Source organism: Macrotis lagotis, chromosome 4 (assembly GCF_037893015.1).
Source record: "Macrotis lagotis isolate mMagLag1 chromosome 4, bilby.v1.9.chrom.fasta, whole genome shotgun sequence".
In the NCBI taxonomy this organism is placed as follows: domain Eukaryota; kingdom Metazoa; phylum Chordata; class Mammalia; order Peramelemorphia; family Peramelidae; genus Macrotis; species Macrotis lagotis.
In genome coordinates this window covers 182,482,136-182,491,832 of record NC_133661.1, presented here as the reverse complement: position 1 = coordinate 182,491,832, position 9,697 = coordinate 182,482,136, and positions in this window count along the sequence as shown.

The window sequence follows — 9,697 nt, the reverse complement described above, 5'->3', positions numbered from 1 at the left end:
CGTGCTGCCTGGCCCTGCCAGCCCCTCCCCGCACCACTCTCCTCTCCTCTCAGACCCCCCCCCCCCCAAATCCATTCCTTTCTCTCCTTCACTTCACCTACTTTAAAAAAAAACCAAAACTTTATTTTTCTTTATCAGAAATATGTAGGCCTCAGTCACCAACTAATCCACTGGAGCTCTTCCAGTCTCCAATCCCACTAAACTGGTTGACCATTTAAATTGAGCTATGACCAGGTATTGAGTAGGAAGATCAGTTGAATGTTCGCATCCATTGCAGGTTTAATTGCATGATCTTGCCTCACCTCTATGCCACAAAATTTTAAATTACAAAATGGAGATAATATACTTGATCATATTTTTTTTTTATCTAGGCAATGTTGCAAAATCCTCTGAAGCTGGGCCTGTTCTCAGAATTCTCTATTCTTAGTCATTCCAAAAGGACTTATAATGACTGTATTGCCTATTAAATGCAAGATCTATTGCTTTGACTTGACCCTATCTAGTCTAATTTCCTAATTTAGGCATACCTTGGGGATATTGCAGGTTTGGTTCCAGATGAAGATTCATAAGGCAAATACTGCAATAAAGCAAGTCACACAAGCTTTATTTATTTCTCAGAGCATACTATAGTCTATTAAGTATGTACTAGTATTATTTGGAAAAAAATACTTTTTAAAAAAACCTTTTCAAGGTGATTCACCTTTTGGTTTGTAAATATATGAAAGTGTCTTCAAGTTCTTATCTGCTTTCTGTCAGCATTTATATTAAATGATAAATTAATGAAAAAAATTCTTTCGAGATAAAAATGCTAACATCATTTGAGCCTTTAGAGACTCATAATCTTTTTGCTGGTGAAATGTCTTTCATCAATGTTAATGGCTGCTGACTGATCAGAGGGGTGATAGCTGAAGGTTGATGTAGCCATGGTAATTGCTTAACATAAGACAATGAAATTTGCCACATGGATTGATTCTTCCATTCACTTGAACTCTTAGAGGCCATTGCAGGTTTATTAATTGGTCTAATTTCAATATTGTGTCTCAGGGAATGAGAGAGAGAGAGAGAGAGAAACAGGAAAACAGTTCTTTCTGGAACCATATGAACACACATATTTATCAATTAAGTTCACTATTTTATATGGGCACAGTTTGTGATGCCCAAAAACATTACGATAATCACACCAAAGATCATTGATCATAGATTAACATGACAGATATAATAATGATGAAAATTGTAATACTGTGAGAATTACCAAAATGTGACACACGGACATGGCAAAAGCACATGTTGTAGGAAAAATGGTGCCAATAGATTTGCTCAATGTAGTGTTGCTTCAAACCTTCAATTTGTAAAAAGGGCAATTTTCTGTGAAGCTCAATAAAGCAAAGCCAAATAAAACAAAGAATGCCTGTATACTTAATGAAGATGTTTCATTGTCTCCCGAATTTATTGTATATGCCTTCTTAGAAGAGGTCTGTATTCTACTAATCTAAATCCCACTTGTCCTTTAAGGTCCAGTTCATATCCTAGTTTCTCCTGCTACTCCAACCCATACTGAGCTATTCCTTCTCTGAACAAATATTACACTTAATCTGTACATAAAGTACTTATTCCTGGATGTTATTCTGGTTATTTCATGTGTTACTTCTGCTTTTCTCAACAGATATTTATTTGATTTAATTTTTTTTCATTCTCCCAAAGTTCCTAACATAATACTGGGCACATATAGTAAAGTGATCAATAAATCCTTGTTGATTAAATAATTGTTTTCTCAACCTAAAGTCCCAAACTATATTCAAAATCCCTGGGGTATATAAAGGAGGAAAGCAAACTTCATCCTTCTATATTAGCTTTCATTCCTTCCTAGTCCAGATATGTAGATTCTTATAAACTTTCTTATATTATGAAATGTTAAGAAAGTCCAGAAAAATCTATTCATCCAGCTCAATTAGATCTAGCTGAGTGTATGAATTTTATTGTTTTGCTTTGTTTTGTTTTTAATGTGACAGTAACCCTAGTCCATGTTATAAAATTTATACATATCCTATTTTTTATCTAAAACTTAAGTGGCATTTATATTTTCTCTATTTCCAAAATTTGTAGACTTTCTGTATTTTTTAATATGACTTAGAATAAGAGCTAAAACTATATAGGGTTAAAATAAATGGCAGATTAGACATAAAGTTTTATTCTTGAGGATTTACTGTGAACCAATAGGTCCAAGATGACCACAACCTAATTTGGACAGAGAGGAATATATAGATATATGTATATACGTGTATATATATATGTATATATGTATACGTATATATCCCAAAACAAAGGATGGGGAACTCATTAACCTTCCTGATGAGCCAATAATGAAGGTTGTACAATCTTAAATTGCCCAATTTCTCCTCAGAGTCTATCATCCTTATACACTACTTAGCTGGTGAATTGTTATGTCTTTCTGTACTTTTAGCATCATGAGGGCAGGACAAGTCTTCCAGCATCCTGATCATTGTCTTTCTGAGTAATTAAGGTGACAAATTAAGGGTCCTGACAAAAGAAAATGAGCCTTTTTTTTTAAATAAGGAATATAGTTTAGAAATTTATTATACAATGACAGTAGTAAGGCATAAAGAAATGTTAAGGTGAAAAGAGAAAAAGAAAGAAATTAAAATTAGTTATACCTTGCTGTGCTGTTCACTTGTCCTTTTTCTTGTTATGAGTTCATACACCATATACTAAGAAAAGCTTTGTCTTCGCTCTGGTGACTAGGAGAGAGAATGTCTATAAGCCCCATTTCAAGGATCCCTAGGATGTAATTTAATTATAGTCCCATGACAGCAGAAGTCACAGTTTAAGTTTGCAAAGCTATTTCTTATCCTAGTTTTTTCCCTCCTTTGAAATCTCAGAGTTGGACAGAACCCAAGGGAAATCTTTAGTAGAAAGTTTGAGCAATGCTCTTTCGTCCTGTAAGATAATGAGAATATCACAGAAAATACTCTTATTCCACCTTTTAAAATTACTGGATATCTATTCCACAACGTCTGAGATTTCAAATGTTAGGCTTCACTGATGATTTCTTGAGGAAGGAAAAGCTGCTTAGTTGACTTTGAAAAACTAGGTTTATTCATTTTAAGCTGCTTCTGTTTAATACAATCCCAAAGGACTTCCCTTTACAGTGAAATGTAACTTACTTAGATTAAGACTGGGTCTGATAGTCTCTCAATATCAGACATTGAGAGTATTTTTGAAATTTTAGTGAAGGGGGAATCCCAGAGCCTGTTGAGGAGTATGCCCCAGAGACAAGGGAGAGGAAATTTGATGAGAAAACTGAAATTTGGAGAAATGGGAAGTGTAAGAGAATAGTGTTCTAGTGAAGGGTATTGCAGAGAAAAGGGAGAAAGTGACAGGTTTCTAAGAAAAGAAGAAAGCAAAGAAGGAAGATAAGAAAGACTATCTATTGAGGAAAGTTGATGATAAGAACTCAAATTTCTGTAGAAGATTAGGTTAAGTAAAATTAAGAACTTCTGATATCAAAGAGCAGTTAAATACCAGTAGCATCCAATGAAAAGTTGAGGGATCTCTTTCCTTTAAAATGTTTAAGAATAGGAAAGGTTTAAATAGCTATTCTAGATTTAAATAAAGTCTTTCCTGAAATCAGGGGGATGGGCTTAAAAGCTTCTTGAAGACAGGGAACAACATATCTTATCTAAATTTTTTTAAATTTCCCGTCATGTATCACAGTATTTTGGACACAACGTACACTTAATAAACATTTGTTCCTACCAAAAAATTATTTCAGAGAGCTAGAAAAATAGTAACAAAAATTTCATCTGGAGGAAGAAAAGGTCAAGAATATCAAGGGAATTAATGAAAAAATGCAAAAGAAGAAGTCTAGTCAGATCTAAAGAGGTAATCATCTAAACTGTCTGGTACTAGTTAGGAAATAGAGAAATTGATCAGTGAAATAGATTTGTTACAAAAGAAACAGTAATAAATAACTATAATAATCTACTATTTGATAAATCCAAAGACTAGCTTCTGGGTTAAGAACTCATTATTTGACAAAAACAACTGGGAAAACTAGAAAGTTGTATGGCAAAGACTAGTCATAGACCACCATCTCACATGCCATACCAAGATAAGATCAAAAAGGGTACAGGATTTAAACATAAAGGATGATATCTGTCAGACTTATGGAGAGGGGAGGAGTTTATGACTAAAGAAGATAGAGAACATTATAAATTGCGGAATGGATAATTTTGATTACTTTAAATTAAAAACATTTTGTACAAATAAAACCAATGCAACCAAGATTAGAAGGAATATAGAAAGTTGGGAAACAATTATTTTATATTATTACAATAATCTTGAGAGAGTAAGCATAAACACCCCTCTCCCCCCAAAAAAAGGATGAGAAACCTCAAGAATAGTGAGAGAGGAAAAAAAAAAAGGTACTTATGTCTGTGTTCAGATTCCAACAGCTCTGTCTCTGGGATGAGTTGCCTTCTTTATCTTAAGTCCACCAAAGAAGTTGCTTCAATATCTTTCTTTCCCACAAGTGCTATCACTAGCTGTATTTCCCTCCACTCTATTCCTTCCCACTCTCATCTATTTCATTCTCTCTCTCCTTTCACCCTGTCCCTGTTCAGAAGTGTGTGGTATCTGAGTACCCTCACCCATGATCTTCCCTCTCTTCTATCACCTATTCCCCCCTTCCCTCCCCCCATTCCCCCTTATCCCATCCCTTTCTTCTCATTTTTCTCTAGGGTAAGACAGATTTCTAAACTCTATTAAGTGTATGTTATTTCCTCTCTGAGACATTTCTTTTTTTTTTTTTGGAAATAAAACAAAAATTTATCAAAAAGGTTACACGACACGGGAAGGGAGGGAGAGAGAGAGAGAGAGAGAGAGAGAGAGAGAGAGAGAGAGAGAGAGAGAGAGAGAGAGAGATAAAAGAACAGCCAAGCAAGCAGCGTGGGCTGGACCACAGGTCAGAGAACTCTGCAGCCCTGAGTTGGAGTCCAACTAAGTTTGCTTCTCATCCAGAGGGCAAAAGGTGAACTCCCTTCCCCTCTACTGGACCCATAATTAGATAGAGGGTAAAGCCTAAGGAGATCAGGATACAAATTTTACATTAAACAATGAATCAATGATAATGGGGATCTCCACCCAATTTGAGGAGATTAAAAATTGTTCCTTACAATCATAATTCTCTTACTTCTAAGACAATTTACATCTCAAGAGTAGTAGGTGGTAGTTAATTTACATCTCCATCCAATTTCTACATTCACAATTCTTTTCAACTTTCCCCTGCATCATTCCCCACCTCAAAATTATTTGGGACCCAGACTCTTCCAGGCCTTTCAGAGTCCATTTGGAGATGAATGTATTACAGCAAGGACCTCATTAAGGCAGGATCCAGAGAATGATTGGCTGGCACAGCTGGTTGGCATCCTGCAGAGGCTGATCTTGGAGCTATACAGCTAAAAGAAACAAAGCTCAAGGGAAAAAAATTGAGAAAACAAGAACCAGAGATATTGTAACAGAGAAGGCTATTTAATAGAGGTCCAATAATTAGGAAAAATCTAGAAGGTCTATAAGGGGCAAGGATTATACTTTATGATCCTAAGCCAGTATCAAAATACCTTTTATAAGAACATGGGCTCCAATACAACACAGATTCATTGATGGATGCCACGTAAGTTGTAAACAAAAGCTCAAAAATAGTATAAACAAATGCACTGAAAAAGCATTTTAAAACTGCACATGTCCAAAAAGCAATTTGCAAGAAAATTTTCTATTTTACTTTGGCCATGTTTAGAATGAACAAAAATTCTAGTTGAAGAATGGATCTCTCTTTTGAAGCAGTTAAAAAATATACCAATAAGCATTATGTCTCATACTTAATTATGATGCACCTGGAATGATCATGGCAATTTGCTATTACAGAGTAGAGAGAGACACGAGGACCTGTTCCCTTATGAAGTCATACAGACAATATTTTTCAATGAGCCAGGTACAATGAGGGGTTCCTTTAAAAGAATCCTACCCCAGTTGAGACTAGGGTCATTCTTTCAAAGGTTACTTACTCTATCTGCAGCATTTTACATCAAAGCCCATAGGGCTAAATGGCTTCACTGGCATATTGTCTATTTTATCATACCTGATGTCAGGCAGATCAATTATCAATATGCTGTAATATAGCAATTATCTCCATACTCCTATCTGAGCCATTTCTGATAAGAATGAAGGCTCACTCTTTCCCCCCTTGCCTTCCCCTGTTCCACTCCATTGTAAAAGCTTCCTCTTGACTCCTGTGTGAAATATCTTAGCCCCTTCTTTCTCTCCTTTCCCTTCCTCCTAGTACTTTCCTTTATCACTCATTGTTTCCATCTTTTTACTGTATTATACCATTATATTCAGCTCCTTCCTGTGCCTTATCTATAATATGCTCTGCTCCTTCTAACTGTTCTTATGAATGAGAAAGTTCACATGAGTTATCAGTATCTTCTTCCCATGCAGGAATACAAACAGTACAACATCATTAAATTCCTCATAATTAGTCCTTCTCATCCACCTCCTCTATGGTTCACTAGAGTCCTGTACTTGGAGATCAAACTTTGTGTTCAACTCTAGTTGTTTCAATAGGAAAGTTTGAAAGTCCCATTTCCCCTGAAAGGATGAAATTTTTGCTGGGTAGCATAAATGAAGGTTGTAAACCAAGATCTTTTGCCTTCCAGAATATCATATTCCAAGCCCTACAAGCCTTCAATGGAGATGCTGCAAGATCTTGTATAATCCTGACTATAGAGCCACAGTAGCTGAATTATTTGTTTCTGGCATCTTTTAGTATTTTCTCTTTGGATTGGGAGTTTTGGAGTTTGGCTATAATATTCCTGGAAGTTTTTCTTTTGGGATCTCTTTCAGGATGTGATTGGTGAATTCCCTCAATTTCCATTTTACCCTCTGCTTCTAGGATCTCAGGGCAATTTATTATTGCAAATTATTAATAATTATATGTTATTAGTATTATATCTTGAAAAATGAAGTCTAGGCTCTTTTCCTGGTCATGACTTTCAGGTAGCCAAATAATTTATAAATTATCTCTTCTGGATCTGTTTTCAAAGTCAGTTGCTTTTCCAATGAGATATTTCACATTTTCTTCTAATTTGGGGGATTTTTTTGGTAGTTTTATTTCTTCCTGGGTTCTTGCAAAGTCATCAGCTTCCTTTAGCTCCATTCTACATTTGAAGGAGTAATTTTCTTCAGAGAGCTTTTTCATTTTCTTTTCCAGCTGTCCAATTCTGTTTTTTTAAGGCATTCTTCTCCTTTTGTGTTGCTTTTTCCATTTGGCCTAAACTGGTTTTTAACATATTATTTTTTTTTAGGTTTTTTTGTGAGGCAAATGGGGTTAAGTGGCTTGCCCAAGGCCATACAGCTAGGTAATTATTCAGTGTCTGAGACCAGATGTGAACCCAGGTACTCCTGACTCCAGGGCCGGTGAAAATATTATTTTCTTCAGTATTTTTTTTTACATTTCTTTCACCAAGTTGCTGACTTCATTTTCATGATTTATCTGCATTGCTCTCATTTCTCCTTTCAAGTTTTCCTCCACCTCCCTTAATTGCTTTTTTTTAGGTGTTGTTTTTTTGCAAGGCAAATGGGGTTAAGTAGCTTGCCCAAGGCCATACAGCTAGGTAATTATTAAGTGTCTGAGACCGGATGTGAACCCAGGTACTCCTGACTCCTGGGCCAGTGCTTTATCCACTGCACCACCTAGCCACCTCCTTTAATTGCTTTTCAAAGTCTTTTTTGAGCTCATCCATAGCCTGAGCCCATTTTCATTTCTTTTGGAGGTTTTGGGTACAGAAGCTTTGATTTTGTCATCTTCTGAGTATGTGTTGTGGTCTTCCAGGGGATCAAAATCATTCTCTGGTCAGATTCTTCTTTTTCTGTTTGCTCATTTCCTCAACCTATGACTGATTTACTGCACTTCCAAGGTTTGGGGGGATTTTGGGACAATCCACAGAGACTTTAATTCCTCTAAGGTCTTATAAGAGGCTTCAGGCCCACCCTCTGCCCTGGAACTGAGGATGGTCCCTGCTCAGTTATGGTAATGTGGAAGCCCAAAGTGCAACCTGGATCTGAGTGTGAGCAAACAGCTGAGTCCTGCCCCAGGGAGAGCAGAGAAATTTCTGCAGGCTCCCCCACCCCCTCACCATCTATGGGCTGAGAGCTCTGGACGTGCTGGGTGGCTCTGCTGATTCCCACTGCAGATTCTCACAGCAGGGCTGCTCTGAGGCCAGTGCTCTGCTCTACACTCATTCTGGCCCAGAAGAATTCTCTCATCACCCCTTCTGGCTGTTCCCAATGATTAAACTGCTCCCTCTGCCATGGATCCAGGCATCTAGGAGGGCTCTGCTGCACTGTGGCTGTACTGTGTTTTTTTTCCAAACCCCTGTCCAGTGGAACAGACCTGTCCAGGAGGTCTTCTAAGCTTTCTTAGACTAGGAAATTGTATCACTCAGTCTTTCTGTGGGTTCCACCTCTCTAGATTTTGCCTAGAGTCATAATTTGATGGCTTTCAGGGAATGAATTTCCAGGAATTCCTGCCTTTACACCACCATCTTGGCTCTGCCCCCTAAACTAATGTTTCTGATAAAGGATTCATTTCTAAAATATAGAGAAAACTGAATCAAATTTATGAGAATACAAGTCATTCCTCAATTAATAAATGCTCAAAGGATGTGAACATGTAGTTTTCAGATGAAGACATTAAAACTATCTATAGTCTTAAAAACTATTTCAAATCATTTTTGATAAGTGAACTGATCCAACCTTTCTGAAGAGCAATTTGGAATTATGTCCAAAGGGCAATTAAACTGTTCATATCCTTTGATCCAGGAATCCACATCCAAAGAGATCATAAAAAAAGCCAAAAAGACATACATATACAAAAATATTTATAGTGACAAAGAGTTGAAAATTGAGGGCATACCTGTCAATTGGGAAATGGTTGAACAAATTATGGTATTATGAATGTTATGGAGTACTATTGTTCTGTAAGAAATCATGAGTGTGGGGGTGGCTAGGTGGCCGTAGTGAATAGAGCACGAGCCCTGGAGTCAGAGTACCTGAGTTCAAATCCGGCCTCAGACACTTAATAATTACCTAGCTGTGAGGCCTTGGGCAAGCCACTTAACCCCATAGCCTTGCAAAAACCTAAAAAAAATAAATCATGAGTGTGGAAACAATGTAAAGACTGGCAAATTGCCTTCTGTGGGGGGTGGGGAAGGGAAGTAAGATTAGGGAGAAAATTGTAAAATTCAAAATAAATAAAATCTTAAAAAAAAAAAAAAAGAAACCATGAGTGACCAGACTTCAGAAAATCCTGGAAAGACTTCATGAAGTGATGTTGAATGAAATGAACAGAACCAGGGGTGCATTGTACATATTAAAAATAACATGACTTGATCAACTATGATGGACACAGCTTCTCTCAGTAGCTCAGTGATCAAGGACAATCCTGAGAGACTTGTTATGGACAATGCCATTCACATCCAGAGAGAAAACTATGACATCTGAATGCAGAGCAAAGCATACTATATTCAGTTGTTAAAATTTTCTTTCTCATGGTTTTTCCCCCCTCTTAGTTCTAATTCCTTTTTCACAACATGACTAATATGGAAATTTACTAAACATGATA